The sequence below is a fragment of the Dermacentor andersoni genome, chromosome 1, assembly GCF_023375885.2.
Source record: "Dermacentor andersoni chromosome 1, qqDerAnde1_hic_scaffold, whole genome shotgun sequence".
NCBI lineage: Eukaryota > Metazoa > Arthropoda > Arachnida > Ixodida > Ixodidae > Dermacentor > Dermacentor andersoni.
The window spans coordinates 68,056,205-68,077,937 of NC_092814.1; the positions used below are offsets into that span (position 1 = coordinate 68,056,205).

The 21,733-nt window shown below is 45.8% G+C and overlaps 1 protein-coding gene across 1 annotated transcript in view; it reads left to right on the forward strand.

Moving 5' to 3' along the window:
• Window positions 1-7,899: 7,899 nt before the first annotated feature.
• LOC126544239 (uncharacterized) overlaps window positions 7,900-21,733 on the forward strand; it is a 56,968-nt gene continuing 43,134 nt past the window's right edge. The window contains exons 1-2 of the mRNA XM_072285968.1: window positions 7,900-7,980; window positions 16,294-16,612. The gene's annotated coding sequence lies outside the window, so the exon portion shown is untranslated. The remainder of the gene's footprint in view (window positions 7,981-16,293; window positions 16,613-21,733) is intronic.

Below are 21,733 nucleotides of genomic sequence, written 5' to 3' on the forward strand. Positions count from 1 at the left end.
AGCCACTGCTTCGCTTTATCATGTTCTTGTTCTTGTTCCCTATTGAAATGGCGCACCGCACTCTGGGGGATCAGCCATGAATCTGGCGGCGAAGGAACTGTTAGCATTTTTCAAAAATAAATTAGGTTGAAATGAAGTAAGTATCTCGCAAATGGGATATAAAGTGTCTACTTTCACAGATATCAATAATCAATTATCTAGATATTTTGTGAATTTTGTGAACATTATAAGCATTTTGAAGAATTCTAACATGGAATTCGTTTTGTCTCACGCAGAAAGATGGAGAGGGCTTCACAAACGTTCCTGTGCCTGTAACGCACTGCGGTAGCCCCCAAGGAAAGAGTTACAAGAAGAGTCAAATTCAAGCCAGGCTATATATATAGGGTCTTTCTAAAAATCTTTTCCGTTGAATAGTGAAACGGTGCCATGTCAAAAAGATATTCCAGAGATTCACTCTCATTGCATAAAGGGCACAAGGGTGATATACCCAGACCACACCTGTGGAGTTAAAAGTTCAGAGGAGGGAGTCGGCACAGTAGTCTTGTAATCGTTACATAGTTCAGGACAACATTAATTTGGGCTAGATGGTGCGTACTTGAATTAGAAAGGAACAGCGCTAACTAAGACGATCACGAGAGGGAGAACGACACAGGACAAGCGCTTGATTGGCACAGGATTGGCGCTTGTCCTGTGTCGTTCTCCCTCTCGTGATCGTCTTAGTTGGCGCTGTTCCTTCCTAATTCATTGTAATCGTTACTTCAACTTATCTAGAGGAGCACCATTTGTTGTTCCAAGGACAATTGAAATGCGGGAAATCAGATGTTGCTAATGATGATGGCGCGAACTTATTTGTAGTAGTATATTTTCTGAAGAGGGAGTCGGCACAGTAGTCTTGTAATCGTTACTTCAGTTTATCTAGAGGAGCACCATTTGTTGTTCCAAGTACAATTGAGATGCGGGAAATCAGATGTTGCTAATGATGATTGCGCGAACTTATTTGTAGTAGTTTATTTTCTGAAGAGGGAGTCGGCACAGTAGTCTTGTAATCGTTACTTCAGTTTATCTAGAGGAGCACCATTTGTTGTTCCAAGGACAATTGAGATGCGGGAAATCAGATGTTGCTAATGATGATTGCTCGAACTTATTTGTAGTAGTATATTTTCTGAATCGCGCCGCAGTGATGAAAGCTGACGAAGGTATAAAATGGGGATTCTAGGACCATCGTAGGATGCTACTGCGAGTGTACCTGCATATTTGTTGAAGGCTAGGCCTTTGTGGCCTGGCACCCACACTAAACGAACTAGATGTAATTGTCTTCGGAGAAGAGAACAGAACGTTTTTATTGAAACAGACAATTTTGGGGTGGTTAGTGAAGAAGAGACAGACAGGCAATAACTTAAAATTATGGCTGCTGATATAGATGGTGGTAATTTGCGTAAAGCTAAGACAATTGCCAAACATTACGCCTGAAACAGGCGTGCAGTCAGGTAGCCGAATCGAAAGAGACCAATTTAGACGTGGTGATACAATGCCCACACCTGCTTTTTCTTCACAGACGGAAGCACCAGTTGCTATAATGTTCTTCGTATCCAGGTGTGCAAGGTGATCTCCCGAAATACTAATCAGATATTGATAGGGAAGATGGTTAGCATTATTTGGAAAAATATAATCAAATTCAATTTTAGCACCTGCAACCGAGGAATTCAGTAACACCATCTCGCATAGATGAACGTTTAATGGGTCCAATAGTTTTCGAGTGAAAGAGGCGAGACTGCATTCTTTTCTTTTATTTTTTTTTGTACTCTACCGTTATCGGGATGCGGCCGCTGCAGATTGTATTTATGTGGTCGCCTAAAACTTTAGTGGCGCAAGGGCGTCGTCTATAGTGGTGCTACGGAGATGTGTGGCCGCGACAAAATACTAGCAACAGGATGAGGCATGTATATGCTGCAGCCGGAGGTGATTCAACGCATTGTAATAGAATGCCAACATAATCACCCAGTGGGGAGCGTAGGGAACGTCCACCTTCCAGAAGCGATGGGATTCAAATCTGATACGGGACCGTTAACGTTTCTGCGGCCGAGATAAGCGACAGAAGTTTAGAGTATAAGCGGAAAACAAGAAAACAGGGAAAAGATGGAGCGGAGTTCAGTGCAGGTTCAGGTAAGTAAGGGTAAAACATATACACATATATATTTTATTAGAATACATAATATAGAAATATCCAACATACTAGACTGAAAAAAAAAAAAAAAGAATGTAAGTCGTTATCTGGCGGTTCCCTGTTCAAAGCACCTCAGGTGACGCTTTAGAATCGTGTTTCTTGGTCATCTTTGCAAGTGCCGAAATATTCGTTTTGCAGGACGCTTTCATCGCGTCCACCGCTCACGCGTCTGTTACGTTGGCGTGGCGTCGTCCACTGGTGGGTTTTCTGAAGCCAGTCTTCGAAGTAGTGGCGGCGGGTGCCTGTGGTGTGGCAAACATGTTGCATAGTTACACCGATTTAGCGGACCTGGACCACTGAACTTCCATGTGCGCCGTATTGGGCATAGGCGGCTCTTCATTGCTTCCGACGTCATTGGTGGACGAGTCGCTTGCCACGTTTCTCCTCTTGCGCTTCTCTCCTGTTCCCGCCGCGTTGTGAGGAGTGACCTCTTGCACAGGGGAGACGGTCTTCCTCTTCTTGAAAGGCGCACCCCGTCGATCTCCTGTTTCGGGGTCACGGCGCAACCGTAGCACGTTCGTCGTCCGTCCTTCGTGGCGACAAGATATTAGGGATGTGTATGCTTTAGAGGTATTGATACTAGATGCTAGGTGTTGCGTTGTGTTTCATTGCTTTATTACGAAGAAGCGAGGTTCGCTGACTGGCTCTATATTGCCGTTTAAAAGTCCGTGATATATAAGCCGTAGCATCTGGCAGAATATACCCAGCTGCTCAAGAATGACGTACACCAAATATAGAAAGCTTAAGAAAATCAAAGAAACCACTCAGTATCATGCGCTTATCGATAAAAAGATCCGTCTACATTAGAGGTTCGTATGCGCTGACATTATATCTACATGCAGAATATATGCCGTCATCTGTTGTTTTATTACGCAGAAGTCAACTGATTTCCTGTACAAATATGAGACTACGAGACCTTGTGCTTACCGTTGCGGAGCCTATAAGGCAATCATACCGGAGGTAATGCACATGTAATATGCTCGTCACAAAGATTCGCTGTCCAGCTTTGTGTTCCAAGATCACACAGTAAAGTTACAATACAGTGCGACGTCATTACGCCGATGAAAGGGCGAATCCTATCACAAGGTTAAAATCACGAGGCGCGAAGGCCAGGGGCGAATTCACAATGCTGTTTGTTCATAGAAGTACTGTTTTCCATTGGGGGGGGGGGGGGGGGGGCGCAGCCACCTTTGTTAATAAGATTTCCAGCCTCAGGATTGACTGAAAGTTTTTCTTATGAAGAATAGGTGGTGTCCAAATCCACACCCCAGCGACGGCCTCAATGAGATTTCGAAGGCCATGCTATTGCTGGTTGCATGCAGCGGAAGCGATTGCAGGAGCTGGAAACGCGTCATAAACGTTAGGTTTTGGACACGACACATTCTAGCGTAAGAGATTCTTGTGAATACGGGCCCAAGGCATGCGTATTCACAAACAATGTTCTTACGCTAGAATTGTTCGTAAGAGAAGGTGTCAGCCAATCATAATATCGGACATGTGATTAGCCAAGGCGGCCGGACACCTACGAGAGAAAAAAAAAGAAAAAAAAATCACCGACGATTACGTTACTCCCTAATGCGAAATTTAAGCGCAGCTCTATAGGTGTTTTCATTTCGCGATATATTGAAGCAAAGAATTTGAGAGCGACATGTAGCTGAGTCGGCAATAGTCGAAAATTTGATCTGCGGGTCAAGCGCATCGGCTTTTATACATGACTCGTCGATGGTTCCAATGTAATCGCCGGTGCCGCGTGGCTTCCTGAAAGTACTACACAATTAGCGTCGCGCATGCAATCGGATTACAAAACAATCGAAAACCATGACAATCGAAACTAGCGCGAACGAGACCAAACCAAGCAAACCAAACAAGCGCGAGCGAGAGCTGACGAGAGCAGACGATGGTACGAAACGAGCGATCCGGCTGAGACTGGATACGAGTACGGATCGAGCTGTCGAGCGGGTCCGCGTGACAACAGTTTCCTGCGTGCACGTCACTGCAGGGACAGCTCTCGTTGGTCTCCACCGTTCGCGGCTCGCGTCTTCCATCTCCCGTTCCGCGTTAACTCTTTCATCTTTCGCTGTGCTCGTTCGCTCGGTTACGCCGCTTACGCTCGTCGCAGGAACGGGCGTCCCAGAGCTGCGCTCTAAAAAGCTTTGTGAATTCGGTCTCAGATCTTTGGATATCCTTCAGACGTCTGGCAGATGATTCAGTGCATCGCTCCGACTTTCAGCTCCATTGCGTCGTGATGTTGCACTGTACGCTCCTATTAACATGCAGCTGCTTTACGCAACATGAACTCAACGCAATGCTGCGTTCCTCCATGTGAGCGGGTTTTGTAACGGTTCATTTCAAATTCCATTTTTATACTTCTATCATCTCACGCACCAAGTGTCTGTGTCCGAGTTGCGGCTGAGTCAATACGAAGACCGAGAGGAATTGAAAACGAAATCGATGGTTACAAAATGCAGCCTGCAGTTGCGTAATAATTGGCTGAAAAACAACCCTGTAGACGTACGTAGGCGTTACGAAATTCTGGGTGGATGTGTCTATATTGGATAATTGTAAAAGAGTTGATTGTTGGGCTAGTTCGTCGTTCATAATTGAAGTAGTAACTTAGCGCGATAAAAAACACGGAAACAAAGAAAGGTGGATAAGGACAAGCGCTACTCACAACTGTTTAATGGAAGGAAGGATATTATATATATATCCTCTTGTCACGCATGCGAATACCCAGCAGAAGAGAAGCCGGTACATGCACATCAAAGGCGGCTGCGCAAGAAGTCAAATTCGGCATCTAGTAATGAGATAGAAGGCTCACTTATACGCCTATCTCTATTCTTCTTGATAAAGAAGGCCTCAAGAGCGAGCCTGGAAGAGGCGTTGCCGCTCCTGCCCAGAATAGAAGTCGCAGAAAACCAAGGGTCACAACCACACGCGCTAACATGAGCCACCAAATGTGTGCGCATGTGTGTGCACAAGTTTTTGCGCGTGTTCCCTTAAACGGTCATTGGGCTAATCGAGCGTTGGATGAATGACCGTTTAAGGGAGCATGAGCCAAAACTAAAGAGAAAGGAGGACTTTACTATTACACACACACACGCACACACACACACACGCACACACACACGCACACGCGCACACACACGCACACGCGCACACACACACGCACACACACACACACACACACACGCGCGCGCACGCACGCACGCACGCACGCACGCATATATATATATATATATATATATATATATATATATATATATATATATATATATATATATATATATATATATATATATATATATGCGGTTGCTACAGACAATTCAGCCGTGAACTTGGTCTTCCTATATACATGGATTCCGAGGGCAGGTGCAATGTGTAAACAAATAATTCACCAATGCCTGAAAGGAAGCGGTTACAAAGTTGCTTTTCAGTAGTCGCCACTGCAATTTCACAGCAGAGTGACCACAGTAGTAAAAATTCTAGGTCTTCACACGAACAGTCACAGTGTTTAGAAGGTGGACAAAGTGAGGCAAATACACCTCCTTGCCAGCACGCTAGTCAATAGTTGAGTGTAATGCACCAATTTTATCGCTACAAAAACCCAACTCTCCCTTAATCTTTCGCTGTAGTTCTGACCCCTGCCCAGGCAAGAAATCGTTCGAGAAGCATGAGGAAAGCTGAGGAGGCCAGACCTTCAGTTTGCGGAGCGCGGCAGTAATGACAGCGATCATTGCACTCTTTGATAAGATTATCTGATACAGAGGACCGGACAATGTATAGCGCTGAAGGAAGGAACCTAATGGCAGCTGCGCTTTCGCCGCCCTCTACGCTGACCTATTCGTCGATATAGGTTTGCAGGTTGTTCTGGTAAACCGCGCATAAGTGCTCCATGCATCATAGACGGGACCTCTGCAGAAGGAACATAGAGCTTGAAGTGTAGCCGAGGAATGCCGAAGTCGGCAGGTTGCACAGTATGTTTTATGGGAAAGCACTAATTCGTTTAGCAGGAATGGCTCGGGCTGCTTGCGGCACTGTCGTACTGAAAATAGGCCGAAAAGCTTCAAAAACCGACGGCGACATGGCCGCCCCTCCTCATGGGGATGTATTTATTCATTTATGTTGTTTTGTTTATAAAATACTGCGGACAAGAGGTCCAAGCAGGGTGAGCAGAGTGCACAAGATTACTTGCACAGAAAAGCAGGATGAAAGAAGTTTGTAACACGTTTTTCACACATATCCTTTGGTCCCGGGTAGCTGCCTTATCGGTTTTCGTGCAGGGAAGGTGACCCCGCCAACACGAGGGCGACACTCAGTCTCACTCCTGAATCCTCCGTCCTTCATCTGTCCACCTGTATATACCCCCACCGATGCGTGGCAGCACTCACTCATGTATTGGCTTTGGCATACGTGGTACCCACTGGAATGGGAAACTCGAAAGCATTCATGAAAGCCACTCCTCCATGATCGGAATGGCTGACACCGCTGCCTGCGAAGAGAATAGTTGCGAAGAGACCATTGATTCATCATGTGCTGCTCACCAAATTCGGTGCAGAGACACGATCGCTCTCCAGCGCATTAGGACGACTACACGACCAACCACTGTCCAAGTGGGCCCTGGATCACAAACATCGCTGTTTGTTAGCTCTCAAGGCTTCCAAGGGGCTTTCTGTACGTTTCATAATACTGGCTAGTCTGCGTAAGTGGCCTCTGACTTTGCGACGTAGTACCTTGCGCATTGACGTGTGCACAAAGTCTTCCTCCTCTGTTTCATGTCATTATTAACGCCTGCTCCTCTGTGCAACTTTTTGGGGTCAGCTGGACGCTAGCTCTTACGATGCGAGAACGAGATACGAGTGGTATGTCTGTTTGAGTTCTAAACTATCGCTACGTGATGTCACAAATTTTGACAGCGCATGCCTGTGGCTAGGCTGTTACTTATATGGATAATGAAGGACTACGTGGCGTTCGAAAGTAAGCGGCGACCTAACCTTGCAAATTTTTGGAACGTTCCTTGCACAAAGACTGTCCAATGACGCGCAAATATCTTTAAATTTGTGCCGTCAGTCGCGTCTCGCTGCAGTCGTGGGTGCGGCGGTAGGGACACAAAATCAAAAAGTGAAAGTCGGTCTTTAACCTCCTCAGTAACGTTCGACGCTTTCCCGCTAAAGAAAAAAAAAAACTGTTTTGAAAGGTTGCTCCGCCAGTCTAAACTACCTTAACGCTTCTTTTTAGTGTCCCTCAAAGGCTGTGTTGCAGGCGAATCCTCCCGAAATGTGACGCAGCAGAGAACAGCGAGCTGGCAGCCCGTTAGCAGTCTATCATCAGTTTGAGCATCTACCCGAAAAAAGCCATTGTCACGTCATCCAGTTCGCAGCGCAGCCGGCTTCTCTTTCCCCTCGTGGTAGGTCTCAACCAAAGTGTTCCCGTGGTTTGTTCATATGCTAGCTATGTGACACGCGCAGATGCGAAGGGTGAATAAAGAAATAAGAAAAACATGTGAGCGGAGAGGGGAGCGAGGGGACGAGCGTTAACGGAACGTGTGCGGTAGCAGGAAGGAACGGCACCTCTTGTTGCACTTCTGTCGAGACTCTGTCTAGAGTTTGTCGGGAACGGGAGAACAGTGACATGACAATGGCATTTCGTATACGTCTGGGCGAGTCTGTTTAGTTCACACCGAAAGAACGGGCAAGACTGCCGGCGAGAGGTCAGCCGTGCTGAGTACGGCCCGCACTACTGGCTGCTCTCTTGAGAAGGTACAGTAACATTTCGCCAAATTTTAACACGTTCCATGGGTCGCCAACGCGGCTTCAGAAGTAAACGGAGAGAGCCCGCGCGACTGCTTCAGGACGCGCGGCTTCGCGAACCAACTGAAGCGTTGTCGGTGTTTTGAGTGTCAGTCGCAACAGGTGCCAACCGTCGGAATTGTGCAGCATTTGTCGTTCACCACAACGACAGCCTAATGGGACAGCTGATACGGGATCAAGGTAAAATATATTGCTGCAATTTCGGTTTTAAAATATTCTATATATGTCAGTGAGCGAGGCACAACGTCCGCCTTTTGGCAGCCACCCGTGCGTGTACGACTGAATATAACCGCCACATATACTTCTTAGCGAATAATAACCCATTATAGGAGCCGGTGTCATTTCGGAGTATTCCCGTGCGCATCTTTTCCCAACGGGCAAATTGAAATAGACCGAGAACAATTTTTAAGAGATCGAGGTAGCCTCTTTTATGAAGTTCTTGTTTTTTAACGTATTAGAAATTAACATATCTTTAAACTGTTTTCCACGGAACCAGCGGGAAAATACGTGCCCCATGTTGACGAAGCATTCGTACATGCGAGAGCTTCTAGTAAGAGCTAGTGTCATCCAATTTCGACATGGGAGTATCGATGTAGGCGGCCTGTTTATGAAGACTTCTTATGAAAGAAAGGCTTCGCAAATTCGACTCATGTTTATTAACAGCGTATGTCAACCGTAGCTCCGGTTCCTCCATGCTTTCGTCGAACGCGTTATAGCGCTCGTGGCAAGCTCTTCAAACTGCTGAGCTTACTGTGGCCGACTAATGGGCGCAATTGACTTGACTGCATGCGTGTTTCCATCGCCTGCATCAGAGGTGGTTTCGCTCAAGTAGTTCAGACTCGAAAGCAGTTCAAACGCAATCCAATACAAGCCCCATGTCACGTAAACATAGAAACGCATGCGCATTGGGCATGCGCCGTATAAAGCGAAGTAAGAATTCGACCGTCCTTGCCAACGGATTCATTCGTTTCTTTCGAATATGGCTCCTTCTGATCCGTGACAGCATGTATTTTCCACGTTGCGCTTAATTCCAGCTAACTCCCGTTCACCTGCTCGGGAGCCGTATCTCATTACGTTCCATTTCATTCTCCGGTGTTTTTGTCATTCGTAATTGGCTCGCACGCCGGCGCGCGCCACTGTTATATAGCCAGGACTGGCGGCTATGCTGCGCGACGAATGATAAGAAGCATGGAGATCTGTTACCAAACACGCTCCTGGTGTGCATGTGCATGTGTGCGTGCATGCGTGCGTGCGTGTGTGTGCGTCTCGTACTTCGCTGTTAAAGCTGAATTCATGTGATAGGCCGCATTGCCGACTCCCTCTGCGGCAGAGGCGTGACGTGGTTCAGCGCCACCGAATCGCAGTGCGCACCAGGGCGCAAAACCTGTAGCTACTCGCGGTGCGATTTGCTGCAGCTCAGCCACGTCGCGGTCTTCTGCGGATTGAACCAAGCAACGTGGTCAGAGTTAAGCGCACCATGAAGGCGAAGCGTTCCTGATGATAGCCTTATACAGCTTCCTTTCTTTGTTTTCCTATTCTGAACCAATAACTGCCGCTTACTTGGTATTTTAACAGGGAATCCAACCTAAGTTCATAGGCCTTCGGAAAACGAACAGCTATAGTCAACTACCGGCTTTAGCAAAAAAAAAAAAAAAAAAAAAACACCGTAACAAAATCCGAAGTCGCAGCCATGTAATATGAACAGATTTGTGAATCCGGGCACATGGATCCACATAATTTGAACTTATACGTAAGGGCTTTCAGCGATCATAAATAACGAGCTACGCTTGCACAAGAGATTTGTTGATCCGGTAACTCTCCGGCTAAGTTCGAATGTGCCCAGCACTAGACAAGGACAGACTATATAGGAATGAAATGTTAAAGAAATAATTGACAATTTTTTATTGTGAGTCAGAATTTACGTACTTAAATTTACATATAACAAATTAAGAGATAAAAAGGTTCATGAGTGTCCAGCAGTGCGGGCCGCATAACGAAGTGCAAGTGCGTACTTGTACAGGCTCCAGATGTCCACAGACCATTCCTCACTAATGCGGTCTCCCGAGTGATTGACCTTACGATAGATATTTGAACCTTACGATAGATATTTGAAAAAACTTCTCAGCGTTAGAGAGAAGAGCTATGATACCCTGGAAAGCATGGTGTTACTATCCGAACGAGCCCATCGCGGTTGCCAATCTAACATGCGTTTTAGGCTATTCCCTCCTGCCCACTAAAGCGAGAGAAGTAATCGCAAAATGTAAAAAAAAAGTATGACAACCATTCCAGTCTGTGAAGATGGAATGGCAGTGAAAGCTGACGACAGTCAAAGCTCTCAAACGAAAAGCAAAGTGCTTTCGCTGCCATTCCATCTTCACAGAGTGGAATGGTTGTCATTTTTCTGCGTTGCGAGTGTGGCGTCGTTGCTCGTTCGGAGGTGCCCGGGATCGCGATTGTGGTTTTCGTTCAGCATCGCGGGAACCTTCTTCGTCGGTGGTCGTTTCGCGCCGGCGCTGTTTACATTCTCGTTGCTGTTTTCTCCGGCGCTCCTCGTACACATGCATGTTGTTCTTCGGGTGTACGAACTATACGTGTCCGCCCCATCGCTAACGCAGCTGCTTTTAGCACCGATACCTCTCCTGCTCATATACTGCGATAACCTTGACGTCACGCTATTTTTCACGGCGAGCGTTCTAATCTGTTCAGCATCTTGACATATGCGCCGCCGCACTGCACCCTTAAGGGTTTGTTAGAAATCGCTAAGTCAGTTTCTATTGCCGGACGCCGAAAAAACTACGGAAGGTTAGTCATATACAGCTTTCGCTGTAAAAGAGAAACAATCTACAGAAACATACATACATACATACATACATACATACATACATACATACATACATACATACATACATACATACATACATACATACATACATACATACATACATACATACATACATACATACATACATACATATATTGTTCAGAAGTGGAATATTTAGAGGTGGGAGAGTATAAACTTTTTCGAATACAAATCGAATACGAACAGTAAGTACAGAGTATACTAGAAGCAAATATCGATTAGTGAAACGCAGACGCATATATCTACCGCAGAAATATATATTTCGGTATACAGTAAACTCTCAGTTGTACGAACGTCGGTTTATCGAATATTTCAGAATAATGAACTTTTTAAAAATCCCCGGCAGTTTTCTTATAGATTCTATGCAAAAATGTTTCACTGGAACGAATTTCGGAAGTCAATATTTCAGTTTAACGAACTCGCTCAGAGGACCAAGGCTTATTTTCACGATCAGTTACTTACTCAGTTATCTGATCGTAACTTATCAGTTACGATCAGATAATTCGTTTGAAGACTATGCACAGTGTGACAGTGCACTGATTACCTGTGCTGGACAGACGGATCTGGAGATTGTTTCCAGTGTTCGTCCTGAAGAAGAAGAAGAGTGCGACGAAGAAGAGGCAACTGCCGAGCCAGTTTCAAGCCCTATAACTCTAGCTGAGGTTGTAGGGTACATTGGAAAGTTGAAATACCTTGTGTCTCAACAGCAAGCTGTGCCAGAAGAAGTGTACAAGAACATTGACTCTTTGGACAGTTTGTTACTTCCTGTGCTTTAAAAGTACAAGTGCAGAAGAAGATTACAGATTTTTTTTTTCTGAGTGAGAAAGGCAGCATTATAACTGTTATGAACCTTGTACTTGTTGATATGTACAAATTCCATTTCACATATTTCTAACACTATGGTTGCCATTTCTTTTGCTCCATGAATTTCACTTCAAACTTTTGACTCTGTATGCAATGTCTTATGTTGGTCTAGTGAATATTCAGTTTAGTGAACTTTCAGTTAAGTGAACTATTTCCTTCGGTCCCTTGAAGTTCACTCAAGTGAGAGTTCACTGTAATTTGGTACCACGCAGTACTGAATTGTGAAAAAAAAAATGACTGCTAACTATCACGGACATACGATCAGTTTTAGGCAAGATTGTTAATTGTAATTAAATAAACTGTACGAATAGCCTTTCAACATATTCATAGGCTGCTTGCAAACAAGCTTTCCAAGAATCAATGGCTGCTGCATTACTAGCTTTCCAAAACCGTTAAATAAATGCTTGCCTATAGATCAGAAGTTGATGAGAAAAAAAAAGGGGGGGGGGAGGGGGGCGTTCCGAAAGGCCTGTGTGCCGCAAACACATGTAAACGGGCCTGTCACAAGGAAAAACATCGCTGCAGTTCTAAGGTAAAAGATAAAACTGCTGTATAACTAAATTTCCAAAAACATTAGACCACAGTCTAGATAGAAAAATCGCAGTTGCCATGTAGGCTTCCACCGCAAAGCCGAAAACAAAGCTTACAATACCCATCTTGTTTCGGCATTGTTTCGAAAAAAATTGTTGCTGCTTCACTTATGATAATTTGCGATATTTTATTTAGCGTATAGAAAACAATAGCAAGACTTTACCAGTAGATTGTTGCGAAATATTTAGTTAGTTTCAAGCAATCTAAAGTGCCAAGTAGTTCGTTTTTGAATAACAATGCGAGTAGTCAATGTGCAATATTCGATTTGCATTCGAAACTTCGAGTATATTCGCCCCGCTCTTGAAATATTGAGTTTTCACCTCCGGGGTACCCAGTGAGATCTAGTGCAGGTGTTCGAATCGACGCTTGCGTCCGAGTATCAGTAGTCAAGTGTATGTTTGCGTTCAAAGCTTCTAACTTTACTGAAAGATAAGCGCTGATTCGCAATACCGACAGCACAGAAGAATAGCAATAACCACCCACGTGTACTCAGATTGAGTGTATAAATAGGTTAACACTATACTTTGTAACACTGTAACTGCGCGAAGTAACACACGTGCAATAGACGACGGTCATATAAGAATTCCCAGCAGCAAAGTACTCAGGAGCCGAATGCACAAAGCTTTTCGCTCTGATGAGGTGCTTGTCTTGAGTCAGGTACATTCACTAATTATATTACCCACATCTCCGTTGCCTGGCGCTTGCTCTTGCGAACAGTTCAAGCGTGACACATTTTGTAGCGAATACGGGCCCAGGTTACTTCCCGCTCTGTCCACCTTTTCTTTTTCTCCTTTCCTGTTCGTGTTACAAAATAAAGCAATACCTACAGTTCACCAGCTGCTATATAGTTTACGGACATCGATTACTAAGAATAAACGTTGCGCGTCCCATAATTTACCAACTCCTTCGTTTCCTGGGTATGCTTTGGCCTATGCACACAGAGGATAATATACTTAATGTGTATGAAATGAAATTACGGGGTTTTACGTGCCAACACCTCTTTCTGATTATGAGGCACGCCGTAGTGGAGGACTCCGGAAATTTCAACCACCTGGGGTTCTTTAGCGTGCACCTAAATTTAAGCACACGGGCGTTTTCGCATTTCGCCCCATCGAAATGCGGCCGCCGTGGCCGGGATTCGATCCCGCGACCTCGTGCTCAGCAGCCCAACACCATAGCCACTGAGCAACCACGGCGGGTACTTAATGTGTATGTAATGGTCACATATTGCGACAGATATTCGCATGTAATGTGGCATACCGTCGCGGACAACGCCCCGTAGTCGCAGGGAAACAGGAAAGACGTGGGAGCACATGAGGCGAGGAGGGTTGAAGAACTGCTCACACCCTATATGTTTAATTCATTACATTGTGTGAGGCGTCGCGCGGGATGCGTTCTGCAGCAAGAGTATTTTTTTTCTTTTATTTTTTCTAAGCTCGTATGCCATCCATGAACGGAGACGGAGGAGATTGAGGAACACTTTGCTGTGCCTACTTCGGCCTTAGTTCAACGTTCCTGCGTGCACGTTATAGGGCGTCGGGTTTCGGCATACAGCAGCCACACCTTCTTTCTTTCTTTCTTTCTTTCTTTCTTTCTTTCTTTCTTTCTTTCTTTCTTTCTTTCTTTATTTATTTTGCTGCGATGCCGCCCTTTAGCCCTTAATTATGTTTATTTCCCATTACAGATACATATCGAGCTAATCAGCTTAATCACGGTCCCAAGCTCGCATTTTTACGCGCTTTTCGGGCTTTCAGTGTTCTCTCGTTCTCTCGTGCTTTCTTGCTGGCTCGAGAACGAATCGGTTGCAATGATCGCGACTACAAGATGCATAAGACAAGCGAGTCGGCTAGGCTTGACCACGAAATAACCATTGACGTTGTTCAACACTATCTGTTAACCCTTTCTTATAATAACCTTCAGCCGCGTTACAGTAAATCTGGATAACAATGAAGTCAAGCTGCGTTACAGTCACAGGTGGAATTTATTAAAGCCAGGTCGTCCGAACTATGTGTACCGTTAACAATCTTGAGCGTGTCAACTTTTCCATAATATGTGTTTTAATAACACAACAACTGCACCTCATAACTAAAATATCTAGATCTGTGCATGTATAGGAGATGTCGGCATCATGAGTGGCAGCTATACTCCTTTTCGCTTAAATAGATACAAGAGATAGAAAGCATAGGCCAGCTATAACAACACAAAAGTAAAAAAAAACGGTAATTATTATTGTCGAACAGGCCGAACGAGAGTTTCGTTTAAATTGTGATAGTCATTGCAAACCAACCTGAGAGTGTGCATAACAAGAGAAACAAAAACGTCCATTTGGGTTGGGTCATCAAGCACTTTTTATTATTTTGCCTACCGTCTTACCTACTAACTTTTTGAACAGACAAAAAAAAGATGTCCAGCATCATAATTCTGAACCATTATTGGGAATTGCTCAGCCCCAAAGGCACTTGTTAAATGTGCTAGGGTTTGTCTTATTAAAGCTAGCATTATGGGTGTTCTGATGAGCACGGAATCACGAGTTCCAGTCCCGGTCAATGCAGCAGCATTCCGATGGGAGTAGAATGCAAAAAACGCTCGTGTACCAATTTTCGGGTGTGCATTAACAAGAACTGATGTGGTCAAAATTAACCTGGAACCTTTCCCTTCGGCACACGCAGACGCACACACGCACGCACGCACGCACGCACGTACACGTACACACGGTTTGATAACGATTCACCAGTTTCCGAGTTACTACTCACCCACATTTGCCTTCAATTCAAATTTTTTTTTGACACGTGCGAGCAGCTCAGATCCTTTGAAATGTTCTTTCAGCGTTGCGGCACCGTACCGCGTCCGCAAATCACTGTATTTGCCGAGTTGACCGTGCTCATAGACCGCAATGATTTAGGGGTCACGCAAATGAGGATATCGTCCACAACGACATCCGCAAAAAGACAGCAAGGAGCCCGCCACGGTAGCTCAGTGGCTACAACATTCCGCTGTTGAGAACGAAATCGCGGCTTCGACTCCCCGCTATAGGTCATCTGCGCTTCGAGCTTTGAGGCGTTTGACCTCCCATCACTCAATCAACTCTGCAAAAATCCAAGGAGCCACAGCACAGCAAGAAGCACGCAGGGCGGAGACCTGACCATGAGGCAGCGCATAGGAGCATGCGCTGTATGCCTAGGTGCTTTGGGCAAGAGGCTCAAGCCGTCGGCCAGCATAGCGGCATGCCTGGTCACTCTGTTTGCCCGTCGCCAGGGTATTGCAATTCAACTTCGACAACTCCCTTTTATTATTGGTCGAGTCGCAATACCATGGCGGCAGGCTCGTGCGGCTCGGTCTGCCGCTGTGCTGGCTGGCCTTGTGCGGCTTTCATTAAAGTTCAACAACCGCTCAGACGGGCCAGCTTGCTTGCTTGCCATCGGTTACACCAGCAACACAAGCCCAAGACGTAGCACAAGAAGATGACCATCCTACGCTGTTTTGTATATTGCCTGTTAGCTCACCAAGGGTGGTATCCTGGGCATGGTCAAATTCCGCCGAATTGTCGAATTTGACATCTCTGTCAGCTCTGCCGCCATCGTTGCAGGATTTGACAATGTGGCGGAAAGTGTCCAGGATAGCACCCCGGAGCTTCTTCTTCTGCCTCTTTTATTTTTCTTTAATTACAAACTATTGCTGCTCTTCACGCGCAAGCGTATATTTTACAACTCCAATCTCACAAAAAGTGACGATTCAACGTGTTCAGCTGTGAGCGTCCCAGGGGAAGCTGTCCCATTGAACATCAGTAAAAAAAACTGGGGCCCGAGTGCTGACAAGCGCGTGTCTCCAGCTTTGGCTGCTGTCCCAAGGCAGAGTCGAGCGCACAGCGGCACGCAACAGCCGTGAGTTGCACTGGCACCTCCCAATGAGTAATCCTACTAACGGATACATTTCTTTCCCCGTTCCAGCGGTGCGCGTGCCGCTCCGCGGCAACGACGGCGCGCCCTTCACCGGCAGGCATCCGCAACAGCGCGTCGTTATACAAGCGACGCACAGCTCCTCCTCTCCGGCCGTGACGCGAGCGGCACGTCAGGACCGCGTTGTTCCAATGGTGGCCGCCGGCCAGGCACCAACTTGCGCAACCGGCAGCGGCGCACATGCCGGAGACGACGCGGCGCCGGTCCGGTGTTGATGCGCGGACGACGTTGGACGTGTCGGTAACTCAACCGAGCCACTGAAGTCCTACGCTGACGGCGTGCGACGCACTCCGCTACTGCGCACGAAACGGTGAGCTCGGCTATAGGACGTGCCGTCACGCATGTGCTGACGCGCGACTTGCCGCTGCAGCTGGCCTCGCACGTCATAGTGTATAGGGTCATTTGGTACAGTGTAGTTCGACTAAGCGTTGACAGAAGTGTTCCGTTGGGTTGATTTCTGCTACTTGCTAAGCGCATTGTTGTGGGCCAAGTCGGGTCTTGCCAGCGAACGAAATTCGGCATAAGAAGTCAGAAAACAAAAATTAAAGCTCATTCGCAGGATATAATGCAATCACTGAAAAATTTGCTAATGCTGCGTTATACGTTACCTTGAATAATAATAATAATAATAATAATAATAATAATAATAATAATAATAATAATAATAATAATAATAATAATAATAATAATAACAGACAAATTCAATAACAAATGAGCCAGTAGAAAACAAAACCAGCAGAAACGACCGCGCAAACGCAGCACCAATGATGAATTGTACGTTTTTTTCATTTAATCATAAATTACAAAGAAGACAACGAAGATGTACTGCAGAAAGTGTGCTGTGGTATCAATGCAGGCATTTTCTGCAGTGACTGCAATGAAGAAAGACATATTCTTGCGCACTTTCATATACAATGCGCCAATGTAACCAATCAAAACTAAAAGCTTCACGGCCATTCTGTCATGAAGCCTTTAGGTTTGTAAGTTCGCAACATAACAAAGATGCCCACGAAACACTATTGACAGCCGCGAATAACGTGGGCAAATGTGCGCTCCGCTAGCCTCCGTGACAACTGAGAACGTAAGCGAAGAATGCGATGCGTGCCTGCACGGAGGGAAATCTCAGGTGGAAGACACCTGTTTGCGTCACGCGTGGAAGAGCTCAAAAGCCCCGTACTGTTTGCTTTCTCTTCATCCACGTCTCAGCAAAATCGAGCGCTGCTGACTTCGCGGACGCTAGCGAACCATGTACCCCCCCTCCCACTTCGTTTTTTCTTTTCTTTTCTTTCTGTCTTTCTTTCTTTTTTTGCTGCTACGCAACAAATGACCTTCTCTTGTTTACGCACCCGTTTCCGCTCGGACTTCGCGCGTGGTACGTCTGAGGAAGCACCAGCCGTAAGTGCGGGGAATGGTTGCACTTGTTCTTTCGCTACATTCTTAATTCATTTCTTTCTCTTCGCGTTCGAGATCTATTCACGTCACCTGCGCATGCTCTAGATATCGAAACTGTTTTTGGGAGGATGCTATAGAATGTACTAATCTCAGATGTCGGGACTAATGTACAAAGAAAGGGCGGGGGTAGAGAAAAAAAAAAGGTAACTCATTCGAAGAAAGGCAGAGAAATGGCGCGCAGTTGCTTTAGTCACCTTTAGTAAACAGAGCAGTTAAAGTTTTCAGTCATTTTTATAAAAAGAAAAGGTACAGCTCTGTGCAGCCAAGTCTTTGTTTAATTTAGGTGCACGTTAAAGAACCCCAGGTGGTCGAAATTTCCGGAGTCCTCCACTACGGCGTGCCTCATAATCAGAAAGTGGTTTTGGCACGTAAAACCCCATAATTTAATTTTTTTAAAGTTTTTGTTTAGGCCATGAGTAATTACTGTCGATTAAGCCATCTTGGAAGAACGGCTGCTGGTACTAAAGAGAACTTCTACCTCGCTTATGAAACCTAATGGTCGAGGGGGAAATGGAGAAATATGGAAGTCTCAGAGAAAATGAAATCAGCGAACGCTTCATTGTTGCTCCGTTAGTTGTGATAATAGTAATTGTGCACTGGAGAACGTACCTGCTATGAGCATTCGTGCATCCAGAGCACTGGTTCATCATATAACGCACGTTTATTTCTCTCTTTCTCTCTCTCTCTCTTTATTGTTGTTTTTACTTTGAACAGATTAAGAAATACAACGCCTATGGAAGACGCACATTATTTGGCACGACAAATCAGAATGTCGAATTTTCAAAGTTACAAAGTTTGACTAACGAACTTCTTAACTGTATTCGCGTTAGGTACACGTCCAAAGTGTGGAACTGGAAGCCGGGTGGTAATTATGGAGTCCAGGGGCCCGATCTTTCGTTGGCCAGAAGCACACGAAACCCACGGACAATGAAGTCGAAGAAAGCGTAGAGGAACTGGGTAAATCTACTGTTCCTCCAAGTGAAATGTCGAAATAATAAGGGAAAATGAAAGTGGACGGAAAAACAACTTAGCAGAATTGCAGGACGTCTTACAAGGGGATAAAATTTATTTACATACTCTCGCTAAGAGCAAGGAATGCAGGTTTCGCACTGAAACTTTGCACAACTGTATTTTGATTCCTCTAAAAAAGCCGTTGCGTGCACAGAAATTATTTAACAAAATCTGAAATACTTAATTAAGCGCGCTATTTAGAGCGAGATGCACTTGCCCTCATCGTCGGTGGCGGCGGCGGCAGAGGATGAGATATCACGTTAGCAGCGCGTGTCGTGGGATTTATACTGGAAGGAAATATACATCCAAATGGCGTGATGACGATCACAGTGGCTTGGGAGGGAAAGCGCCATAGCGTCACTGCTCTTTGACAAATGATTGAGCAAGGTCGCCAGGTCTGCTAAGAGTCAAGAAAGCTCTTTGCAGTAACCAAGTTAAGGCTTGAGTTAAAAAGTGTCGGACATTTTTCTTTGAATGATGGGGCGAACGGCGCCCTTCTGTGGCGCGACGGCGGGGCGATGTTGTTGACGCCACAACGCCGGGAAGGAGGAACAAGGAATGCGAATACATCACGCGCGATTTGCGTTGCGAACCGTTTTGCGGACGCCCTCCTACCGCGCAGCATAGAGCTTCTCACACTAAGAGAGTATGAAACTCTATGAAGCGCAGTTTGCGGTTTGATTCATGGTGTGTACCATACATCGCTCCCTTGGTCCTCACCGCGCGGCTGTTGCCCACAACACGCATGCCGTGGGTGGCGAGTCCGCGGAGATACGCTCACGCGATGTCCATCGGGCAAATGAGAGGCGACCACTTTCCGCGAGTGCGCTCACGATGTTGCTGTTTGTGGCAGAGCATGCATGAAAGGGCGAGAAAGTGAGGCAGGAGATGGGCACGCGCGTGGGCGTGCCGAGACATGCGTCGTGATGGCACGTCGGCGGTGCCACTATTTCAACGCCGGAAGAGTGGCTCCCGCTATGCGGGTCAACGAGGCGCGCACTTTGCTTCTGGGGCACGGCGGTGTGTTTTCGTCTCGCAAAAGACAATATAGACGCCCTGTGCTCGCGTGCACAAATATGCGCACTGCCTGCCTATAGGTGGCTCCCTTGCCGCCGCTCTTCCCGTGTTTGATGCATGCTGCGCTGAAGCGGCCCACACCGGGAGCGTCCCTCAAGGTCGCCTATGCAAAAGGCAGGTTCGTCACGGCCTTTCTCTATTGGCATCCGGAGGCACACAATTAGTAGCGGCTGCAGCAGCAGTCACGCAGCCCGCTACGAGTATAACCGCTCTAGATGCAATTGCCGCCTTTCCGCGACCAACGACAACGGAACTTTAAGAGAAGATAGAGAGAACGGAACGGATATAGGAAAGTATAAGCTGACTTGTTTCACCTTTTGCAGGATACTTTAGCAAATTAATTCTACCACAGATATACAATCGCGGATTGAAGAATATTGTCAGTGGCGCGAACGTGTTGAATGCTTTGGATACTGACGTTATCGAATGTGGGCATTTGCAGTTGATAAATGCAGTTATAAAATAATATGTACATTACACATTATAAATAATGTGTAATGTATACGCAGCCTATACACGCATTTCCTCGTGGAATGTCCGTGACCGTGGAAGATAAATGCGCGAAAAATAGTAAGGAAAGATGGTAATGGAATGTATGTTGATGCTCAGACGCTTAAGTTCCAACACACCTTAATAAGGTTGACGTGAAACGCTACATTGGCGCTGTTCTTCGAAAGCTCATGTGTGCTGCCGTAGACCATAAAAAAGCGCGACAAGCTGTTGCATTGCCGACTCTTCCGGACGGTACCGTTGCTGTCAAACCGAATATGAGCCAAGCAGAGAGCAGAAGCTTGGCTAGAGATGCCATGTAATGATTCGGAAAGGGCTTTTGCGTGGGTGTGCGTCTGCGTGTTTATATATATATATATTTCTCGTACACGAGAATCGCTGTTTGCGCACGTTTGTATTTTATTTCAGGTAAGATTGTGAAATTTTAAATTATCACTGGCTTAACGTCCGAAAGCAACTCAGGGGGCTATGAAAGAAGCGGCATAGTCATGCGGCTACGGAACATATTTCGACGACCTGGCAATCTTTTAAAGTGCCCCCAAAGCACGGCACACTAGTGTTTTTGCATTCCGGCTTCAATGGAATGGATCTGCCGAGGCTGGCGGGATTGAACCCATGACATGGTGCTTGGCACCGGTACGCCATAGCCACTGCTGCGGGTAAGCAGTGGAAGACGTATGCGCACGAACGACAAGATAATGCGTTTTGGTGAAGTACAATGCCAGTGTTCGTGAATGCGTGTCATATTCTTTTTTAAATGTGCACTCTCATACGAGGATTTTTGTATTTATTTGGCTAAAATGGAGGTCTGGATGGGCCCCGAAGGCCGAATTCTAATATCAGTCTCTCTCTCTCTCTACTTTTATATCTCTTTACCTCCGCTTACCCCCTTCCCCAAAATCAAACAGGATGTTTCCTTGTGGTTAACCTCCTTGCCTTTCACCTTTCTTCTGCCGCTCTCAGGGCGTCACGTCAATATATATATATATATATATATATATATATATATATATATATGTGTGTGTGTGTGTGTGTGTGTGTGTGTGTGTGTGTGTGTGTGTGTGTGTGTGTGTGTGTGTGTGTGTGTGTGTGTGTGAGATAAGTTTCACGAGCATGGGACGTGGGCACCTGACGATGCTCCACGCGACTTTTTTTGTTTCGTCGGATGAAGAACATGAAAGGACTGCGATTTCAAACGTAGAAGAGGTGAAGGAGAAGAAAACGAGAAAGGAGCTATCAGCCATCAAAACAGACGAGTTTGAAAAATGTTTCTAAGAATCGAATAGCAGATTGGACAAATGTATTAAGTGTCATGGAGAGTATTTTGAAGATGATAAGGTTGTTTTGTAAAAAAAATAAATACATACATATCTTTTTAAAA